This window comes from Trachurus japonicus, chromosome 8, assembly GCF_045865225.1.
Source record: "Trachurus japonicus isolate A0001 chromosome 8, Traja_1.0".
NCBI lineage: Eukaryota > Metazoa > Chordata > Actinopteri > Carangiformes > Carangidae > Trachurus > Trachurus japonicus.
Window position 1 is genome coordinate 25,130,767 of NC_140914.1, and position 10,826 is coordinate 25,141,592.

Consider the following 10,826-nt stretch of genomic DNA (forward strand, 5'->3'; position numbering starts at 1 on the left):
CATGTATTTTTTATTATTATTAAAGCAGAAGTAAGCGATCCGGTCATTTTGGCTAATGCTGCGTTCCAGGCAGGCTTTTGAAACCGTAAATTACAGCTTCAAGTCACAACTTACGACTTTGTAGCGTTCCAGGCAACCCACTCGTGTTTCTCCGACCTGTTTTACCTGTGAAAGTCACTATAACGGCCACTCGTAACTTCCGACCCGTGAACTCATACCAGATCGAACTGGTACCACTTCACAGGTCAGAAAAACACGAGTTACGAGTTTCCTTGAACGCACCATAACAGTCCTCGTCCCTACGTCACCACATTCACGGCGTCCCTTGGCTGCACACACAGCCCTGCATGCCGTTCTCTCTCCTCATTGGATAAAAACTGTAGGATACAATAAATGTTTTCCCCTCGGCTCAGAGCAGAGCAGAGTGACTGACAGACCCGTGTTTCAGACCAAACACTCTATGTAAGTGATTGCTGTCGGAAGATATAACTATTTAAGACTTATATTAACACAAATATATCACTTACTTCTGCTTTAATTTCTCAGCTATTTAATACATGTCCATCTTCTAATTCAGGGAGAGTGGTCTCAGGCCTTTGGACCTGTACATACAGTTGTGCTCATAAGTTTCTAAGTTTTAATTCTGGCTACATTTCAGAAAATATAATTGATAATGCAACAAAACTTCTTTTATTCAGAGTTAGTGGCTGGGCGAAGCCATTTATCATCACACAACTGTGTTTGATCTTTAAAAATCCTAATGATAGGGGCGGTGTTTAGCTCAGTTGGTAGAGCACCCGCCCCATGTGTTGAGGCTATAGTCCTCACAGGTGGCCCCGGTTCGAATCCCGAGCGGCCCTGTCCTGCGTGTCATCCCCCCCCCCCTCTGCCTTCCATTTCCTGTCTCTCTCTCAACTGTCCTGTACATTAAAGACCAAAAAAAAAAAAATATGATGATAATGATAAGTGCAACCACCAAAGTGGCCCTGATCAAAGCACCCTCAAAGTTTTATATACACAGATTGACACAGACAGGTTTAAATGGCTACTCAGGGTAACTGTCCATGCCTGCAACTTGATTGCTTGTAATTAGTGTCTGTGTATACAAAGTCAATGAGATTCTGGGCTCTTGACAAACGCCTGCACAGTTCATCAATTGCTGCACTGACTTTGCTGGATTCTGAGCCGTGTGGAAAGCAAAAGAACTGTCAAAAGTCCCGAGGGAGGAGATGGTCCAACTTTATAAAACAGAAAAAGGATCAAAAGGATATCCAAAGATTTGAGAATACCAATCAGCAGTGTTCAAGCTCTCATAAAAGTTGAAATTGAGGGGTTATATTGATACCAAGCTACAGTCTAGTACCACCAAAAATTTGTTGGTCAGACTCTCTGATGATCTTTTTTTTAATGATTGTCTTATTTTGGGATGTCTCAACAGTTTAATTTGAATCACATTAAAAATAAGAGAAATCTGTTTTGCCTGATCACTCATGTTTTCCTTAGAGAATGGTACACAGTTACAAAATCGTCCAGGGTATGTAAACTTTTGAGCACAACTGTATATTTATCAATGAATGAAAATGTTCTATTCTTTCATGTCTGATTGTTCTCTGTGCAGATATTTGCAAATTAATGTAATAAGGAAAACAACTATGTGCGTAATGTAAAAATATTCAGTAGATAAATATTGCAGGAGGGTTTTCGTTAAAATCTTTCTTCATTATAGCTGCAGGTAGGCTACATGCTGTGTGGGCTCTGTGTGTGCAGCAAGTAGAGATGATCAGAAGTCTGGCATGTGATGGTGGACCAATAAAAATGACTGCTAAAACTAACAGGTGATCTGAACAGATGGGAATAAGTAGCAAGTAAACAACCTGTTTACAACATAAATGATGTGTTGACAGTCATCATGTGCTCCTGTTGCAACCTGATGCTCCTCACACTCAGCAGTGCTGCCTACACCAGCAGTCGGTCTCAGAAAATCACAGCAATGATGAAAGCTTATTCTGTGCAGCCATATTACGTCCGATGCAGAACAACCACAAAAATCTAGATATTTCACATGAGGCAGGTCACAAGTGCACCATAGATGAACTCAAGCTATTTGTGAGAACCTATTAAATCTCCATCATCGTCTTCCATGTTATGGTGTCTTCTTTCAAATACGGAGTCCATTTCCGTCCAGAAAAAAACAGCCATTTGTTTACTCTATCAATTCTCACAAATTACTCAGAAGTTCACCAAAAATGTTTTGACAGTTTCTCAATAGTTTATGTTTTCCCCCATGAAAAAGTTAATTTCCGCCATGCGTCTCCTGGGAACCTACAATAGACCTACAACCTACAATTTTTTTAAAGTATATTTTTTGGCTTTTTTGCCTTTATTTTGATAGCACAGTGAGATAGACAGGAAAGGGGGAGGCAGAGAGTGGGGGAATGACATGCAGGAAAGGTCTGCCCGACGCGGGATTCGAACTGGGGACACCTGCGTTGAGGACTGTATAGCCTCTACATGGGGCAGCCGCTTTAACCACTGCACCACGCACCGCCACCCTACAATAGAATCTTATATGAAAAAAAAAAGAAAGAAAAATAAGACTGGAGGCACCTGCACCCTGAGACTGAAATTTGCACTCTGCTTTGTTTACATGAGAATCTGGACAAAGTCAGGAAGCTGTGTGCATAAATTTAGGGTTGTGTTTTCTCATTCAAGTCTGTTTAAAACTGAAAAAATATCCACTATAAACAGATCTACTCCTCAGGGACGTAAAAGACAAACATTTCACAGCAGCGTGTCTCTCTGTGAACAAAATGGTGTTTTCAGCAGAAGTCACAGACACAGCATGAAGTCAGAATAAACAATGCCCCAAACACTAAACTCTCACACACACACACAGAAGAGACTGTGTATGATATTCTAGATAGGAAAGAACAGCCTGTTTATGACTAAGGTATTTCTTCTTCTCTCTTGTGGTTTTGAGGGAAGACATATTTTTATGTGTATACAGGGATTTTGCCAGAAGTGGTGATCTCAGTGGGACTAAAGTTGGGGGCATTGCTATTGAGAGACAGCAGGATTTTCACCTCTGGGAGCCATCAGTATTCAGGTGTTCTAGTTGGACAGATACAAGGCTGTGGGTTACGTCTTGTTGTGTGCAGGCCGGCCCACTCACACAGCCCCCCGATGATGAACGACGCCCTGGAGGCGTCATGAGGAGGATCGGTGCCAGACTGTTAAACCCGTCTGCTCAGTGTCTCACCGTCCTTTGAGTCTGTAAAATTAAAAGGTGACAGATCAGGCAATACACAATACGTGGTGGAAAGGACTAAAAATAGCAATCCTTGCTCTTCCTGAATTACAGTTTATTTGAAATAACTTCAGTCACTGTCAGGAGGACAGCGGGTGAACTCCTCACAACCTGCATCCTCTGCTTGTTCCAGACACGGTCACATCCTGGTCAAGAAATACCACAGTAACAGTTAGTTAGTTTTATCTGATTGATTTTGTGGGCATGCATATCCTATAATCCTACATTATATGCACCACAATCTAAAAATAACCTTAGTTTCACCCTCACATTTATATTCATACATTCATACATTCATATTAGCACATATGCACAACACTTTGTCTGGTAGGGAGGAATAGATTAATATCCCACATTCTCTGGATACATGAGGATCCAAGGTTATACAACTGCATATAAATGTACATATAAGTTCATACTTAGTTTAGACAGGCACATATGATTAAAACAACATACATATACAAATTGTATTTATATACGTGTTTTTGGGCTTTTTACACCTTTACTGTTATAAGACAGGAAGTCAGGGGAGAGAGAAAGACGGGGATGACATGAAGCAAAGGGCCACAAGTCGGATTCAAACTTGGGCCGCTGCGATTAGGACATGCGCTCTATGGGGTGACCCACCGGAGGACTCACATTGATAAAGGTTTTTCCTGTTCATTTTTATTCCTCATCAGTTTTAGACATGTCTATCACAGTCTGAGACCCTGCAGGCTTTATGGATATACATTTACAATATAAGCATATACATATTTGTACAGGCTTGACATATAATTCAATATATGGAATTGTTCCACAGAAAATCAATCCATCCAATGCCAGTGGTGACAAACAGTGTGAGTCAAAGGATCACCAGTCACATGGCTAAAATAACAAAACAAAACAGTATTAGTCCAACTCTATTGTGAGTTATGTGTCATAGATGGAGTCACTGAACTCTTCAGATACGCCGGGAGACAACACTTCTAGTGAGAATGGAGAAAGTCAGCCAATGTTAGATTCCTGGGTGTGTGCTAACATCAGTGTGAGCTCAGTGGAGGTTCAGGGTGGTCTGAGCTGCTCTGAAACAGCACTTTTCTTCAATCATCATCCATCACTTTCATGTGTCAACATGCCCCTTGTAGCTCTGCAGATGAGGCTTCAATTGGCACATCAGACTAATGCATTTTCAACAACTGAGACACATCTTATTAAACAAGTGCAGATTTATGTTATATAAGAGGAAACAACTGAGAGATTGTAGTCGTTCTTTCATTTGTATTTGTGTTTGTCCGAGCAGTAAAGTCGGTTTGTTCTGGTATTTTCAATGTGTTTACTTTGGAACTTTTTGTCATACTTTCCAAAATACTGAAGTCCCCTGCCTTTTATTTAATTTTGTGTATATCTTGGTTATCTTGCAATCTTCATGTGTAACTTTGTGAGCTAATAATAGGTCAAGTTGGACATGCATGTGGCACCTCCGGGTTGCGAGGATCTAATCTCCACAGAGATATGAACCTTTCCTGTTTTTGCCCTCAGTTCCCCTCTGAATTAGCGTTTCTGAAGATTAAAAACAAATGTCAGGGAGAAAATGTTGAAGGATCAAGATGCAGGCGCCCCCAAAAGGGCCAGAGTGTATCCGTATACAGATTAACTAACTTAAAATATTTGCCTCCATTGGTCCAGATACTTAATTCCCTTGATGTGGTTCACTGGTTGCGTGCGAACAGAAAACAGTTTATAGGTGGGATCAACTCTCACTCTCACACCAAACATGGATGTGAAATGGAACGAGAGCTCAACTAATCACAGAGGGATGACCTCTGAAGACCTCTCACACCGTTTTTTTTTTTTTTTTTAACATTTGATGTGATTTTTATGGCCTTCAATTCAGTTTCACCTAGAGAATTACTCTATGACTTGTCAAAACACGATTTGTTTTTATATCATTATTAAATTGTGATTTAATAACTTTTGAATGACCATGTTGGATAAATATTCAGGCTAACACAAAAAAATCACATCATATTATCCCTTGACGATGAAAACTTCCTCTAGTGTTAGACATAATAGGTTCACAATTACAATTTCCGTCTTTCTTCTCGGAAGGTTTATAGAAGTGGGGCTTATCTACTATCTCAGAGGCCCAGGTACATTAAGCCCCTCGACTTTGTTGAGCCAGAGCTTTTTAACAGCAGACATTTTTATCTTGTTGTAGGAGGAGGAATAACACATTAAATGCCTGAATAAGCCATGCCAGTGAACTGGTGTGCTCAGTAACAGGCCTCTGAAGCAAGCTCTGGTGAAAGGCTGTAATATAATGTTATTGATTTATTCCTGTCATGGAAATAATAATGATACTATTCTATTTATATTGCACCTTTCTTAACAAAGTTACAAGGTGCTTTACAAGACAAATAAAAGCAGCTAAAAACAATGATGAGTCTAAAATAGAAAACCTTTTACACATGTACATGTATTGATTGCCACTGTGTTGTAAACAGACTTCTAACTAGACTTATGATATGTTAGTGCCAACAAACTTTTTTGCATATTGGCCAGAGTGCTGGCATATATAGGCCTAGCAATTTTGTAGTGTAATATTGCACTGGACTGTGTGTATTAGTGCTTGTTTGTGTGTAGGCTACATTGTCTTTATGTTAGTGGTTAAACGTATTCATTTTTCTGTGTGTATTTATTTTTATTGTTTCATAACAGAGGAATAGATATATATTCACAATAGTTGGCGGTGCTACACAGAAAAGTACAGCTTTTTTGACATAGGTTTTCGACATCTGACAGAGAATGGCACAGTGAAAGATTAGCATTAGGTCAGTTTCCAGACATTTAATTTAAAAAAAAGGTTGCCAGGTTTTAGAAAAGATTTCCTCTTTAGCAGACATAATGTTCCTGATTTTCTCCAAGTGTGCTATGTTCCCCAGCTCCCTCAGCCACATTTCTAATGAAGGAGCCTTTTCAGATTTCCAGGATTGTAAAATCTGCTTTCTGGCTAACAATTTGGCACTGTTGCTTGCTGTGACTTGTTTGGTGCAACTTCAAGTAGCTCTGTGCTAGTGTGGTGTTGAATTCTGTCAAAGTGACTTAAGGTGTCATGATAAGTGTGAACGTAAGAGACACCAGTGTCTTTCAAATGACACTGAGGTTGGTGCACAGCTAGAAAAAACATTGACGTCCCAGAGTTTTAGAGGTCTGCTGTTGTAACAGCAGGGGAGCAGTGGAGAAACCATAAGAAAGAGACAGATTTTATTGCAAGTACAAATGTGATTTATAGTGTAGTTTGTTTTGGTATCAGGGCTCTCTGCATCGTATTGATTTCAAAGAGCAGTGAGTGATCAATACAAATCCACTCAATACATATATGTGTGTGTGTGTGTGTGTGTGTGTGTGTGTGTGTGTGTGTGTGTGTGTGTGTGTGTGTGTGTGTGTGTGTGTGTGTGGTCCAGGTATAACTCATGTTGTCTGTTCGCACAGTTGCATTCTAGGGACTTATTGACGTCACAGGGACAAATAGCACCTGATCATGCTATTGATCAAGGTTATGGTAAGAGTTATGGTTAGGCAGGTAGTAGTTATAGAGTCAATCTCCAGAAAATGAATGCAAGTCAGTGTAACATCCTTTGAAGTCATTGCTGACACAACTGTGTGTGTGTGTGTGTGTATCCGGTTAGGAGGGAAAGATGTGGTCCAAAACTATGATGTAGCTCAAAGCCTGTGCTTTAATTTTGGCTTGGTAACAGTCAGAACTCTACAGCGACGCTGTGTCCAAAGCAATACATGAAAATGTGCAGATAATCTGTGCTGCCTGCTGGTTATGTGATAAGAGTGTGAAGTTTTTTAGGAAACAGCTGCAGCAACTTACTCTGAAACACTTTGATTAACATCATGACAGTCGGGAAGCTGCAGTTGATCAAAAGATCAACAGTTTGGTTCTGCCACCATCTTCAGATAAGACTTCAAGCATCTTGTCTTGGTTTATACAATTCCTGCTTTCATGTAGTTTCACATCCTGAAATCGTATTTTTCTCATCAGTATATTAAATGTGGCTGCACATCTGAACTACTGACCTCTGTGAATAGAAGACGCAGTTATGAAACTCCTCCCATGTGTTGCTGCATAAGAATTGAGTTGTTTATGTATTATGTTTCCGCTGCTTGTGTGAAATAAATGTGTATTCATGTTCCATCACCGACACATTACAACACAGATAACAATATGTCACCTTGTTGGAATCTGAATCTGTTACTACTAGATGTGAGTGTTATTTACAATATAGAATAAATAACTCTATTGTAATTATTTCCATCTGTGTCTTATTGGTAAAAGACAAGAGTTCATTTTGTGGTGTTTTACTTTTCTTACATGGGAGTCTTGTTTTTTGTTTGGATTCAGAGTGGATCTCTTGATATTTGTGTTCTCAAGGTGTTTGTGTATTGGCAGGCGGTCAGAGTGTAACATCTGCAGCTGCCTCAGCACGACGCAATTTATCTCTTTTTGTTTAAATCCAAGCTAAACAACTAATTACAGTGGGAGTGAACTTTTTTTGTATCAACATGAAACATTTCCAGCATCTTTTCCCAAAGGACTGATGGACTAATGTCATTTCATCTGTCATCAATATCTAGAGGGAATAGGACTGGACAATTGCCCCCTAGGAGGCTGTGGCTCAGGAGATACAGTGGTTTGATCCCTGGCTCGTCCGGTCCTCATGTCAAAGTGTCCATGGGCCAGATGCTGAGCCCAAAATGGCCCTTGATGTATCATCAGTATGTGAATGTGTATTAATGATAGACACAAGTGTTGTATGAATGTGTGTGAATGTGACTTATCAAGTGCTCTGAGCGGCCATTGAGACTGGAGAGGTGCTCTAAATGCAAGTCCAGTTATCATCTACAATCATAATTAAATTAATTATTTGAGGGAAATCTTTGTGCTTACTCTGCATTTAAGACATACGGTGCTGATTTTTTGAGAGAACTAAGTCATTTCCGTAAAATCCAAAAATTTATCAAGTTTTTTTATTTATTCTAACAATGGTTTGTTGTTTAAATTTTTTGGGCTTTTTATTGCCTTTATTTGACAGTACAGTGGAACCAGGGCCGCCTGCAATGAGGACTGTAGCCTCAACATGGGGCGGCAGCTCTATAGTGAGCTGAACACCGCCCCCGTGGTTTGTTGTTTAAATGAACTTACTGTATCGGTGGTTCAGGTCTTGAACCTTGGAGCCTCCTCTCCCTTCCCCATGCTGTTATCTTGGTGAGTTTCCCATCACTGAAGAAACTGAAGGGAATTTAAAAAAAAAAAAAAAAGTGATCCACACAGATGTTCTCAGGAACATAGAAACAGTGTTGTCCACTTGGACGAGTGTGTGGGGCTGCACGTCCAAGTTAAACAACGTGGGAAGGGCACTGTAGGTCCCTGGATGTTTTCATTCACAGGAATCACATGCTGTAAACCTGATTCAAACAGGTTTTAGACAGGTGGTCTTGAGTCTACTGTCCCCGCACACATCTGTTGAGTCAGTTCTGCAGTGGCACAGCCGGGGGGTGACGTACTGTGGCCATGACCACCCTGATTCCTCACATGTTTTATTCAACTGAGAAATATTCTGCTATGATTATTATTGAACATTTAACATGGTTATGCACGTCACAAGGGGAAAAGGCACAACAGGGGGCTGGAACGACATCTATGTTTACTTTCTTATGGAGAAATCTGGACTTGTGCCCCGCCCACAGCGCTGTTTGTTCCTGTATTGACAGAAAGAGCAGAGACAAGTTGAGTTATAAGAAACATCACAGCCACTCTGAGTCATGTTTTTGTTTATGTTGATTATTAGTTTGTAACTGGCCGTGGTTGCACACAGTGTTAGTGTTTGTTTTAATCGAAACTCTTGCTTTCTGTATTGACAATGTTTGGGGTTTCTTTTTCTTAATGGTGCTGGTTCTTCAGGTAATTAGACATGAATCTGTTTTTATGAGTCTGTTATTGTTATACTGGCAATATACAGTCATGGCATTGACTACCTTTCATCATGATAGATAGAAAAACGTCATATTGACGTGTTAACAATGTTAAAAACTTTTTCATCAGAGCTCAGTAAACAGTGAAGCTAAAATTCATGATATGAAAGTAAGAAGAACAGGGATGAATGAACCAACCACAATCAAACCACAAGCAAACATTAAAACCTATCCTCTAAACTCATTAACCTCATCATTGATCAGAATCATTGCTTTTACTTGAAAGCATAAGTCACATAACTAAGAATTGATCTTGCTTGTGGCATTCTGGGTTTCAAGGTAAGAAAAGTGGAGTCATAAAGAACAAGTGAGATCATTAAAGTCTGTCTGTCATGCACATTCATTTGTAACTCTCTCTGAGCTGAAGGATTCTTGTCCCGCCTCATTAAATGTGGACATAAAGCAGTTATATAATCAATATTTTCATATGAACAACTAAACACATGATTTGAAAGGAGCGGCCTCTGGTGACGATCCCACTGAGAATTATTGTCTGAATCAGTCGTTCCCTTCAGCTCTACGGCGCTTTCAGATCTCAGTCTTTTGTTTTCTGGTCCACAATTATTCTTTTATGGAATAAGTCAGCTGTTTTCAGTGAGAAACACTAAAAATACTGAATTCTTAAACCCACTGCACATTACCTGCCCCGCAGACACACTTTGTTGGAACCCAGCTGGTGAACATAGTGGAGCATTTAACTGCTCAAGAGACTGATCAAAAACAGAGCTAATAGTGCTAACAGAGCGCTCACATGTATCAGGTGGCCAGACACACGCCTCTGAAGGAATGATAATGGTGCTACATTTCTGCTCAATGTGTAATAAAGCAACTGTTTGCGTGCAGGAGAGCTATATTAACTCAAGAGGTGTTTCTGCTGCTACCAAGTGGCCAGAAAATCTCTAGCTAAGGAGAATAACGCCCTGATCTTTGAGATAATAGCGAGGAGAGCCAGTGTATCAGTTGTTTTGCTCTGCCTTAGTCTAAATAATCAGCTTTGTGATGAAAAGACATTTCCTACACTATACAGAAACTGTAATGGTCCATACAGAGGTATGTGCGGCTATGAACAGTGGAATAAAGTTCTTATTAAGTCATCCATTAAGACCACACATCATGATCCTGGACAGATTTTAACTATATAACTGTATCAAATGTCTGTATTCGTTCAGACATGTTGAATAGACAACAAACTGTATTAGACTTTTTACTTCAAATGGTTGTTAGATGCAAGTGATGAATGTTTTTTTTGTTTTTTTTTTAAGCTGTCAGGATTAGCTACTCCAAACACAGAGGCACCACAAGGCACCATTATAGTACCATTGTTATTCTTGCATATAAAACACTTGGTCTTTTGTGTGACAATGACACTACAACACATTTACAGGCTTTGGGACCCAATATCTACAAATCTGGCAAAAACATTCACTACTGAATGAACTCATTAAACCTTGAACTCATTAAACCTTGGGGTCAAAGGTCAAATGGCCAGGGGCAT